The following is a 13177-nucleotide window of genomic DNA, read 5'->3' on the forward strand; positions in this document are numbered from 1 at the left end:
ATTCATTTTAGATGTAGTGTAATATAGAATAATATAGTATAATGAAGTAATTAATTAGCTTTCTGATGTCAATGGAGTCCACCTTGTCTTTCTCCCCTTTGTCAGGGTTGCCTTGCATTTACTACAAAGCCTCAACCATAATACAAAAATCCACAGTGGTGTTTTGTTAGGGTAGAAATTGTGCCATGCTCTGTTCAGGCAGGGAGCGGGTGACCTCCCCAGCAGGGCCCAGGGACAGCTCTGCTGCACGTCAGAGGCAGGATCAGGTTCACAGGGCAGAGAGGAGGGCAAGGAGCCTGTCCTGCCCCGTGCTCCGTGCGGGGCACACCTTCCAAGGAGGTGCCTCTCATTCCAGCAGCCTTAGGAGATGGAAACTGTGTGACCAGTGCAGTAAATGTGACTCATGGCTTTGCTATCCAGAGCCCCAGGGATGACTCTGCTGCCCTGGCTGTACCCTTACGTTTGCATTTTCTGCAGCGAGTTCTGATCTCCGCTGGCCCCTGACCACACCTGTTGCATGTGTCCCTCCTTCAGGAAGAAGGAATTTTTGTGAACAGCACTGCAGGAATTGCAACTGCTACAGCATCCTGTAGCACAGGATGTCTTTGCTATAGAGGTAATTACCAAAATGGAGAAAAAGCCTTTTCTGTCCCCAAACATCATGATTTTACTTAGCTGATTTCATTTGCATGGGAATAAAAGGAAAGTGTGTCCTCAGATGGGAACACATTCAAATGGGATGCCTCCAGAGTGACAGCAGCAGCTCTGTTGCACTCAGATGCAAATAGGAATGTGGGGTAGCTTTTGCAGAGCCTGCATAACATTTTTCTCCCAAGTGCTATGCAAAGCAGCACGTGCCTGCTGTGGCTTCTGTCATCTCCTGTCACACAGGTGTCCCTCAAGTGCTTACTGACTGGTGCTGCTGCCTGTAAACCTGAAATCATCAAAGCTGGCAGGTCCAGAGATGAAGCAAAGCTCCTGAGCCTGCTGAAATGTCAGCTCTGCTGCCCCAGGGCACGCCAGGCTCCTGAGCTGCTGCAGCGAGGGCAGGGAGTGACAGTGCTGCTCCATGGGAGCTGCTCCTGGACAATGCCCCAGGCAGGGGAGCTGTGCACAGAGTCCTTCAGCACCTCTCTGTAGGGGACACAGTTTGGGTAAATGAAGGTGCTATAGAATGTAATGTTATCCCCTAAAGAGCTGCAGCTCAACCAATTACTAAAGATTAGGAGCAGGCCTGTTGTAAACAGGCCACACCTGTAGCAAATAAGAAGAGTGTTAGAAAAGGGTGGATTGGTGGGAGCTGCAGTTGTTGGTTGTGCTCTGAGGAAGGAGGAGTCAGTGCTTAGAGCAGCAGCCCATGGGAACCATCAAGGAGGTATGAAACTCTGGAGATATGGAACCTTTGCACAGAACTCTTGATAGATTGGACAACACCTCTCAGCTGTGCCCTCAGAGAATTCTGGCCCAGGGATCCTGTCCCAGCTCAGCTCCATCAGCTCTGCTCACCCTGGGATAGGCAGTGCCAGCCCTTCCAGAGCAGAGTCAGGGGTGAGGTCTGGACCAGCACAGTTAACCTGGAGCACAGAACCCCGTGGAGCCTGGCTGCTGTGAGGGTGCTGTTTAAAGCTCTCTGGTTTCCCTGACACTCCAGGAGGTGTTTTTAGCCCACTGGTCAGAGGATTGTCTGTCTGGGCTGCTGAGAGGTGGTGCCATGTCCCCGTGGTGGTGGTGCAAGGGTCTGGCCAGAGGGGCCTTTCCAGAGGCACAGGCCAGTGCTGGGGCTCCCCCAGGAGCTGGGGGGTTTGTGCTGAGCCTGTGAACCACAGGAGCAGCTGCTGGGCACCAGGGTTGTGTAACCTGGCTCCCTCTGCTGCCACCTGAGCAGCAGAGTACCCTCAAGCACCTCTCAAAGGGTGCTGGAGCAGGCTGTGAGTGCTGTGGAGTGAGGGGGAGCAGGGGGTGCAGTGGTGCCAACACAAGGAGGGCATTTTCCATAATTTTTTCCTTTGCATGGGCCCTGCAGAGGCTGGAGGGCTGCTGTGCAGTAGGGCAGAGCTGGGGTCTCTTAAATGCTTGTTCTCAGGTCCTAGCCCTGATTTCTTCACCAGAGGAGCTGGGGCAGCTTCAGCATCTAAAAGAGAATCTGAGTCTACACCAAGAGCTCTGATTCAGTAGCAGAGTTTGTGGTAATTATCCAAAGCTGCTGGGAGCCAGAATGCACCACGTAACCAAGTCAGAAAGAGCAGCCTGCTGCATGTGCTGCAGCATCAGCACAAAACTCAGAGCAGGGTCCTACCTCTTGCACTATAAAATGTGGTAAAGAAAACTATTCCTGTCTGGAAGCTTTTGCACAGAGCATAAATTGTGCATTTAAAAAGTGTAAATAACCAGGATATTGCAGGCAGTTTGGAAGCCTGTGTGTGGAGCTAAGGTGCAGACTATGAAGCAGCTAAAGGTGCCAATTCCCCAAACCATCATTGTTCAAATTGCCTAAATTAACCTGTCACTGTACAGTCAAAGGCAGCCTTTTATAGGGAAATAACTTTACAAACCCCAAGCCATTTCACAGAAAATTGAGCTGGCAGAAATGATTGCATAGAATTAAATAACTTGCACAGATGTTTCTTGAATGAAAAATGAGTTCTAATGGTTATTATCTGTGCCCAGCAGGCATCAAGACTGTGCCATCCAAGCTCTCCCAAGCACCTCCTGTGACAATGCCACGTGCCCAAGGAGGAGGAAAGGTTGGTTTCAATGAATTCTGTGGGATTTGGGCTCCCACAGACCCCTGTGCCCAGCTGGTGCCAGGCAGTGACTGCTCCCAGCCAGCAGCCCATGGGCAGTGTCTGCACAGCCAAAACCCCCCAGAAATAGCATCAGGCTAATTTTAACTCCAGGGACAGCATTTGATATGGAAGCAGCTGCTGTCATACAAAACTCTGGGGCTGTGAGCAACCCGAGTGCTTTGCTACAGCAAATCTGTTCATTTCCACCCAAAGGCCACCAGCAGCAGATTTTAGCCTGCACTTGATTCATTATAAATCAGAGCTGTACATTTGTAACCATAGACATTCTGTGCCTAAACTCTCAGATTTTAGTGCTATTTCTTTAGAAAAGTGAGGCATTTGTTGCCTGTTTCTCTCACTCTGTAATTATTGCATTGCTAGTATGCTTCACCTGTTTGTGTTTGCAGCTGGTGAAAACATTTCCTGGTCATACTCCCTGTGTTCCCCTCTTGTGAAAAGGTGCTCTACAGTGAAAAGTTGATTTTCTAGACACCATGCTAATTGCCAAGAGCACACACATCTAGGCAGTGATCTCAGTGTGTGCTTGGATTGCCTTCTTTTTTGGCAGCTAACACAAACTTTCTGGGTAGAAAACTTCTAAAAATACAGAAGGGCTTTAATTTCCTGTCTTCTGGAGAGTGGCAGAGGTAGCATTTGTGCCAACATTCAGCTCAAGTGTCCCACAAGCAATTTATATTGCTTAATTACTGGAAAGTCTCTCAAAACTAAAAAATGCCTGATTTAATGTGTGCCCAGCTGCACTGGGAAGTTGTCACATGTGCAGCCATGTCAGGGTGGCTTTGGACTCCAGCTTGTGCTGCAGGCCTGGCACCCAGCAAGGGGCTGTGCCCTGCCCTGTGTCACCTTTGGAAATTAGGAAATGCCAATAAAAATCATGCGAGGAACAGGAGAGCTTTGTGTCTGTCTGCCCTCCCTGCTAAAAATGAGAAGTTTGCTTCTGCTTAGAGAGCTGCTCAGTGAATGAGTTTAAAATGTTAAATTAGGTTTGAAATGTTAAAAGGTTAAATTAGCAGCAGAGGTAGAGGTGATTTACAGTTCTTGTTAATTGTGCTTGTGGGAAGTGGACAAATCTCCTCTCTCAGGCAATGAGGACACACCACTCAGTTTTCTTGGTGCCTTTTGCAACAACAGTGAGGAATTTCTCTAGGAGATAACAGTGTTAGGGACAAAGTTCTTGGATACCCCAAACCTACTAATTAATGCAACCAAAAAGAAAAACATGAAAAGGAAGATGCTTAGAAAACAAAGGGAATTAAGTTCATTTCAAGGGGCAAAGTTTGCCTCACACCCTGATCTGCTGAGGAAATCCTTGACCCAGCAGCTCCTTTGGAGCTGGGGGGCTCCACACTCCCATCCACACTTGGCCATTGTCACAACCCTCTGGATTAAGCCTACAGATGCAGGGGGATAGAATATAAGAAAATAAAGATAGTGTAGAAAGCAATCTCACCCCTAAGGAGCTGCAGCTGGGCCAATTATCAGAGATTAGGAACAGGCCTGGCTTTACCAGGCCACAGCTGTAACCAGTGAGAAGAAGATGCTATAAAAGAGTGGGGTGGGTGGGTGAGAAGGGAACTGGAGCCAGCTTCCCTGCTTTGTGAGAAGAAAGAGTCAGTGCTCTGAGGAGATGCCCATGAGAAACACCAAGAAGGTTTGGAACCTTTGTGATTGGGGACAGCAGCATGGAACCCCTGCAATGAGATAACAACACACAGACCTGGGCCAGGTGTTTATTGTGCCCTGGGGGCTGGGCTGGGCTCCTGCCCATGGCCTGAGGTCACCCTGTGCTGCTGCCCTGCTGCAGAGGCACAGACAGGCTGTCCCTCCTCCTTGGCTGTGGCACAGGAGCAGCCAGTGATGAGTTCTGGTGGCACAGGGCTGGACAGTGAACTCCTGTGGCTGTAAATGATGCACTGGCAGAGAATCGGAGCAGCCTGAGCTGCTGCAGGGTGGAGCACAGGGTGAAAGACTAAATCCAAACCCCACTGCTGTGGTTCTGGTTGCCTGCATTACCTGCAGCTCTCAGTGCTCTGAAAGGACACCACTGAGAAGCTGTATTATAATTTCTGGCCACTTTCTTCCCTGTAGAACCCCTACCTCTTTTCCCCTGCCCCGCGTTTAGTAGCAGGGTTTGGAGCCCTGTGGGTGCTCTGCTGCCCAGCCCACATCACAGCTGAAGGTCTGGGGACCATTTTACCTGCTCTCAGGACACTCAGTGGAGCACTGGTGGATGGCTGCTTGCAGAGTACCCCAAGAAGGAAGAGAGACATTCAGGGGGGCAGAGCTCCTTGTGGCTTCACCCCTTGTGCCCCTGCTGAGGTGCTCTGGTGGGCAGTGGAGTCCTGTCCTGCTCTGAAAGCAAAATCTTCCAGGTGCCAGGCTGAGAGGGAATGATGCAGGCAGCGGGGCTGAGCCAAGGATGATGTGGGTTTGGAGCTCCTGGGCTGCCAGGATGCTCAAATGACCACCCCTGATGAGCTTAAAGGTAAGAGCAGAGCTTGGTGTGCCAGCAAGGGCAGTGCTGCTCTCTGAAAAGGAAAATCATATCCCTGCCTCTGTTCCCCACCTCTGACAAGCATCAAACATCCTGAGAATGTGGTTAATATGCTAGAAATTAAAGTGTTACTCACCTCTGTAAGCCATCAGTTTGGGTTTGGGGCTCTGGCTGCCAGCAGTTTGTGTCAGTGCTGAGTCTTGAAGTGGAAAGTCTCCTGTCCAGCAGCTCCCTCTGAGGTCTGGAGGCTGTCTGGGGTGGTGGGTTACATTTCTAATGTTCACATCCCTGCTTGTGAGTGATGGCATGGCGGGAATGTCAGCTGTATGGGAATAAACTGCAGCAATTTATTCCCTCCAGCCTGCTTGGAAGTCAACAGGGTGGCACCATTAACTGGAACAAAACAGGTCCAGTGTTGTGAGATACAAAGGTGGCCAGATCCATAATTGCTTATAATTTGAAATGCTAATAGCCCTGAGTGCTGGAAAGATGCCAGCTCAGGTCGATTGTGGCTCTCCACATTGAAAGAGAAGTGTAGAAAAACTTCATTAGAAGCAGGACTCTCTTATACAGACCTGGAATGTCAAGAATTTCCTATTCACTTGGGATATAAAGAAAACCTGAGCTTCTTCCCAGATGCTGAGGAATGCAGGGAGGTGTCTTGGTGGAGCCAGCAGGTGTCTGGCTGGCTTGGGCAGCTTGCAGAGCTGTGGGTGAGGTTTGTAGGGGATGTGCTGGTGGTGGCAGGGCTGCTGTACACCTGCATTCCACACCAGGTGCACTGAGGAGCCCTGGGGAGGGAGGGCAGCTCTGGAGGGGAGGGCTGTGTCCCTCAGTGTCACTGCAGCAGCTGTAGGGGGGTTCCTGTGCCCCCAAACCCTTGGGGAATTGCTTTGTGTGATGCACAGAGGGCAGGATCCCCAAACAAAGCTGCCATTGATCTCTGAGTGTCCATAAACAAATTGGTTCTTGTCTGCCCCCTCAGCAGTGCCCTTCCATGGCTGGGCTGGGGTTATCCTGCTCAGCCTTGGCTTGGCCAGCCTTCAGCAGCTTTGTGGCCATGGAAATAACCCAGCTGCTTTGCAGAACCCTGCCCAGCAGGTGAGGTACTGAATAATTATTTACCTTTTGTGGGATTCCCCACATTCCCAGTTTGAAAACATGACTTGTAGTTTGCTTTCCTGCAAGCACAAACCCTCAAATTTTTCCTGTTGCCTTCCTGCTTTATTCACACTGAGTCCCAGAAGCTGTGTGAAAAGGTGTAAATTGTTTTTGGCTAAAGCATCACTCCTGGCACTGTTATTAATGGTGGTTTCTACATTTTTTGTGTCACTGCCAATCATATCAAGACCATTTGGGCTCAAGGATGGGATGGGTCCTGCCCATAGCACGGGCCATGCTGTAGGGGTGCTCTCCCCTTCTTCTGGAAATTCTGCCACAAGTCAATGGGATTTACTTGGATCCCCTCACCAGACAATCCAGCTCGAGGAATTTAAACTATTATTCACCTCCTGGGGGAGTGATTCCCAGATGAACTTTTGGAGCTTTTCGAGTGCAGGGGTGGTGGGAAGAGACTGGCTATTCCAGCCATCTTAAACCCTTCCCAAAATGGAAAAGCAGCAGGTGCAAAGGCCACAAATGCTGGGGCCCTCCTTCCTGAATTGCTTTGTCAAGGGCCTCTGAAGTGACAATTTATACATATAAATATATACATTTATGATGTATATATTTATACATCATATATACAATATATGCAATTTCAATTTATACATCGAATTCTGAGGCAGATGAATAGGGACTTCTTTTTAATTTTAATTTTCTTTTTTTTCAGAGGGATTTCTGAATGAGGAGTGCAGGTAACAAAAATCTTCTTGTGGAGATGAAGGCATGTGCTCTTTGGAGAGACTGGGTATCTTCAGTGGCAAGTTGGTGTCTGGGGTAGTTTTGACAGTAAAAATTGAATTAATTCTGACTGTTGTATTCAGAGTTCAGGCAGGAACTCCTCACTTCCTGAGGGAATCCAGCTCAACTTTCCACCCCAGTGTGAAGGAGCTGGGCACAAGCTGGTGTTTGTGCCACACGGGAGCTGGGGATAGGGAGGGAGCTTGGCAGTGCTGGGGATTTTGGGAGAGAGGAGCTCCAGGCAGGCTGGCAGGCCCCAGCAGGTGTTTCCCAAAGAGTTCCAGGTCACCTGTGGCAGTGCCAGGGAGGCTGTGCCAGGACAGCTTCTGCACCCACTGCAGGACTGGGGAGGGTGGGGACACTGCTGGGGACAGCCTGGGCCCTTCCTCCAGGACAGGGCAGAGAACGTGGCTGCAAGTTGGACATCACCATTTGAGAGAGAGGAGAGCCTCTGGCAGGTTTCAGTGCACGGAGGGGTCATTGCCACAGCCTGGCTGGTGTTCCAAGGCAGCAGAGGGGCTGTGAGGGGGTCCTGGCAGTGTCCCCAGGCCTCCCTCCTGCCCTCCCACACTGGGGACTCCACGTGCGTGGCAAACTCGGGCAGACTCTGCCAGGTTTGGCTGGGTGCACCTCATCAAACCTGTCTGAAACTGGACTCACCAGCAGACTCAGCCAAGTCTGCTTAAACTGAACCAAGCCTGAGACCAGCACAGGCTGGGCTGCCCTCACCTCTGCCAGCACACTGCTCCAGCCCCAAATTTGGGCTAGTCTGGTTCCTCTGGCTTCAGAGGAGCAGTGCAGGTTCCTGTGAGGGCTCTGTTTGGACAACAGGGACAGATTTGACCTTTCTCCTGACATTGTTGTTCCATTTAAGGTCTGATGTTCTCAGTGAGCCAAACAGATCTGTAGTTTTAGCCTAGGTGCTTATCATGGGCATCTTGTAAATTCAGATTATCTCTGACCACATTAGTCAAATACTCTTGTAAATGATGCTGGTGCATATTGAGCAAGTGTGGTGGAAAAGGAGTGCAGATGGGCATGAGCAATTTGGAACTTCACTGCTACATAACAGAGGTGGCATTGCTGGCAGATATCCTCAGTCATCTGTCAGTATTAACTTCTGAAAGCAGCTTAGCAGAGGTGCCTGCTTGCTCTCCACATGCTGAATCCCAGGAACAATATTTTAGTGGGGAGACTGGCTAGGCTCAGATTAAAGTTCTCCCAGAGTGTTGCAATAAAGGCATTACTGGATGCTGCCTCGAGGCACTGCTTTATTGGGTGCTCTTACAGCTCTCTTAGTGCTGCTTTCTGGCAGCATTCCCTGGGGTTTCATTTCAGGTATTTTGATGTATCTAATGTATTTTCCACTGTAATTTAAGCCTGTGCCAGTCTGGGCTATACAGATTTGTCTATAGGCAGTTTGAGGAGGGGTGAACATTGTTGGGTGCTTGCCAGCCCTGGGTGGGACACTTGCCCTGATATCTATAGTCTGGGTCCTCTGCAGGCTGCATCAAGACACAGCTCTGCAGAACATGTCAGAGTTTTTGTGAGTTTCCTCTGTGGATGTGGGTCTAGGCTTTGCAGCTGAGGTATTTCCAGAGAGGAATCTTTTCTCCTGGCCTTTCCCTAAGCCACGCACTCGCTAAAGCAGGCAGGGCTGCACTCACCACCATCTCCATTTCCATTTCCCATCATCACAGTGCTTCCTACAGCTGGGTTTTCCCCTCGGTGCTTAGCAGATGGAGTTAAATTATTGGGGCAGAGAAGGCAGAGCCCTTTCCCTGGGCTGCCTGAGCAGGGATGGTCAGGACGCGTGCAGAGCGGGGACCGCGGCGCCGCCCGCGCTTGCTGCTTTTAGCTCTGGCAGGAGCTCCCAGCGTGCCCAGGATGCCAAACCAACAGCTGCAGCTCTCTTGATGGACACACGAGCACCTCTGGCCCCAAGTTTGCAGGTTTTCATGGCTATAAACAAGGACATTTGAAAGTTACATTGCCTGTGCTCTGGCAGAAATATTCCTCCTGACTCCTGTGTGGCACAGCACCTTCTATCAGCATGTGGGGACCAGCAGGTGCAGGAAGAGGCATGGAGGGTGGTGGGAAGCCTCTTTTCTGGCTAGACAGCAGGCTTAAGTGCTTAAGGCAGAGCCCAATGGTCAGTATAAATAGCTTCCTGTAGGAACAGTGAAAATGATTCTCATACAAAGCAGCAAAATAATATCCCTGGTGAAACTCACACTGATGTCTGAGACCTGCTGTCTGTGACAGGCTGGGTGCAAACTGGGTATCTTGGAAAGGCATTTTCCAGGAGGGTGTTGTGAGCCTCTGCAAGTGCCTTCAGTGGAGGAGCTGGATCAGAGGCTGGGATTTTTGTATATGGAGATGGTTCTGTTTGTCCTAAACAGGACATAATTTTTAGGAAACCAGCTTGGTGCCCTTCTCCTTGGGACTGCTGGATTTTTGAGCTGCAGGGGTTAAACTCCTGGCTGAGGAGCTAAAAGTAACTAACTGAGCTAGAGCTAAAAGTAATTTCACCCTAAAAGTAAGTGTCTATCTCTGTTTCTATCCCATTCTTTGCTTCTAGAAGGGCATTGGGTCTAATTTCATGCGGCATCAAGGATTGCGCCAGCAAGGATTTGCTTGTGATATTTCCCATGTAAGTAAATTTTTCCTGAAACTTCATTTATCCCTAAATTGCCACATGAGACCCTCAGGCACCTGGAGGATTTTCATTTATGCCAGGCATGAATTGGTCAAGTCTTAATCTTCTGTGCTGCTGTTCCTGATGTGCTGTGGCTCCAGAACGGCAGATGGCACCAGCAGCCTGTGCTGCTCACAAAGCTCAGCTTCCTCAGCACAGCCTCGGCTGTCACCAAGCTGCTGAAATGGGACAGGAATTTTACCTCTAAAATCCAGCTCATAGCAGAGGTGGCCTTTTTTTGCTTGCTTGTTTGTTTTTATTTTTCTTGTTGTTTTGTTTTTGGGTTTTTTGTTTGGCTGATTGGGTTTTTTTCGATTTTTTTTTTAATTTTTGTTTTTGGTTTTTTTTTAATCTAAGCATCTTCCTGGACAGCTGGAGACTGTAGTTTTACCTGTAATTCCCCTTGCCCTCGTGGGTGCCTCGCTGGTGGTCTGGGTGGTTTGCAGCAGAGCACAGAAACACAAGGTTTGATTTCTGCTGGGTCCAGAGCTCCTTGCTGCCCAGGTGGGCACAGAGCAGGCACCCTCAGGGCTGGGACAGGCAGCCTGGTGGAATTGCAGGCTGGGATCAGCTGCTGTGCCAGGGCCATGTCTGGGTGCCCAGGGCCATGTCTGGGTGCCCAGTGCCCCTGCCCGGTGTCCCAGCCCCTGTTTGCAGCTGCCCCTGCAGGCTGACAGCTCCTCAGTTCTGTGCCTAAGAAGTTTCAGCACTGGCAGCTCTCCACAGCAGAGCCTGGGCATGAAATTCAGCATTCAGCAGGTACAGCAAGGGAAAGGAGAGCAAAACAAAGCCAGGAGGAAAGGACAGAAGGGATTGCATTCATTAATTGTGGTGATGTTGAATCACTCTTCCCCACTGCCACAGGGGAGTGGCAAAGCCCTGAGCACAGCTCTGGTTTGTTGTCTAACAAACATTTCTGTACATGTGCTTTACCTGGGGCAAGCTGGTGGCACTATCAGTGAAAGCTTTTAAGTTGTCAGGTCAAATCTGCCCAAGCAGAGTTGTTGGGGCCATGTGGCCTGGTTCTGCAGCTGGTCCTTGCCTCTCCCTGAGTGTTTTTCCAAAGCCATGGACACTGTCTGGAGCTTCTCCTTGGTGTCTTTCTGTGCATCTCTCATTGTGGCCTCACCTGGGACCTTCCCCATGGCCTTGCTCCTGAGCTGGGTGAATGCCTGAGATGCAGATGCTGTGGTGAGGATGCAGATGATGGTGAGGATGAGATGCTGTGCCTGGTGAGGATGCAGGGCTCGGTCCCCCATGGGCTGTGGGCACCATCCTGGGTCCAAGAGGAGCAGCTCTGCCCTGAGCACATGGGGGAAGGAGAGTGTTTGCAGCAGCACATGGGAGAGAAGATTGATCTTCTGAGGGATTTGAATACCCAAGTCCATTAGAGTTCCCTAGGAAATAACTCAGATTCATGCTGGCATACCTTGGAAATAATTTTAAATTAAGTACCAAAACCCAATGCACTGCAAGACTCCCAGCATGTAATTCTGAACCCATTAGGAGATTTGTGCTAATTTTGAAAATAATCTTCCTATTTTAAATATTGCTTTGAATGTATTTTGAACTTGACTATTTGGCAGAAGGGGAGCAATTAAATCAAAGGAAAGATTATATTGTGTTACTTTAATTGTGATGGATTGAGTCATTTGCTGAAGGAAAATATCTACAAAGCATGTCTAAGTGCAGAAGCAAAACTGAAAACTGGTCTTGGCTGTTCTCTTCCCTGTGATGAATATATATTTATGTAATGCATTCCTTCTCATACCTTGATAACCCCAGGGGCCCACAGTGCATGAATGAACTCCACTGAGAACTGCAGGGAGATTGTCTCTGAGCCTGTGAGAGCACGAGGCACCAACCTCCAGGTCCTGTATGTATTCATTTGTGATTTATGGCTTTAAAACCACATTAGGGGGAGGAGGAATGTGCCTGACTATGCATTGCACCGTTGTCTGTGCCATTTGGGGTGCAGAGGACTGTCCCATGGCTGCTGCCAGGGCTTGCTTCTGCTGCCAAAGGCTGGGAAGGGAAGGTTGGGGCTTGTGGGATTTTGTGAGAGCCCTACATTGGACAATGGGTTCCTCTTCAAGAGCAACTGGTGGACCCTGCCTGATTTCCACCTTCAGAAAATTAGGCAACAAGTGGTAGACAAGTGATGATTTTATTAAAACTCTCCTTTTTGGAGGTTTAAATTTAGTCTGGTTATTAATCCATACAGCAGACTGTAGTTTTGGTGGCTTGTATTTGGTGAGTGCTGGGCACTCAGTGCTCCCAGTCCCAGCAAGAGCCAGCTGTGAGTGCTGGACCCCTGGGGGACCAGCACAGATGGGGAGGAGCAGAGGAGGAGCAGGGCCAGCTCAGAGGCTGTGTGACCTCTCTGATGCCACCATGCTCACTGTGAGCTCCCCTCAGGCTGTATCATCTGTCTGAGCCTTTCCCATTCCTGTTTCAGCCCACAGGCTGCTGGCAGCTGCTGTCATTAGAGCTTCTAACTCTGAGCAGGAATGGTGCTAAATGCTGCTGGGGGCAGGGAATGGCTTGGGCCAGGCTGGGAGGAGTTTTGTCCAGCAAGTGATGTGTTGTCATGAAAGGATTCTATGTGCAAGGGTACAGGAACTGCTTTTGCTTCTAATTAAGCTGCACCTGGAGCTCCTGGGGTTATGGGAACAGAGCTGCACTCCAGGTTTTTAGATCTGTGTGCTGTGATAATAAAGCCATCAGTATTTGAGGATGGTGTTGGCTGTTAACTGTCCCTCTCTGACCCTTCCCTGGTTAATGAAAATAGCAGTTGGATAAAAAATGCAAAGATTTTGAGTTGTGAAAAATGTGTGTTTGCACCACTAATCACTTGAAAAATCAATCTCCAGACCTTCATTTGTTAAGAGCAGCTGATTAGCTGCTCTCTATGCTTTTTCCCTTTTAATAAAACCCCCGAGTGGAACAACAGAAGGACTATAATTAAGGAGCAGTCTTCCCTTTCCGTGTGACATTCTGTCAAATGTTAGCCAGTGGGTAGCTGGCACACACAGGACAGAAATGCCTTTGCCCTGCTGGGGCAAGGCCAGGCTTCACCTGAGACAGGGAGATGGGGCTTTGCTGCTCTCTGCACAGGCACTGACAAACCTGGGGCTGGATTGTGGCTGTGCTGGATTTGGCAGCACTGTCTGTCCCTTGCTCAGCTGCCCTGGTGGGGAGGCTCTTCCTCTGCCACCAAACTGTGCCTTGGAGGTGACAAAAGGAGCCACAGCACACCCAGGCTCTTGGTTTCCA

This window comes from Agelaius phoeniceus, chromosome 15 (genome assembly GCF_051311805.1).
Source record: "Agelaius phoeniceus isolate bAgePho1 chromosome 15, bAgePho1.hap1, whole genome shotgun sequence".
In the NCBI taxonomy this organism is placed as follows: Eukaryota; Metazoa; Chordata; class Aves; order Passeriformes; family Icteridae; genus Agelaius; species Agelaius phoeniceus.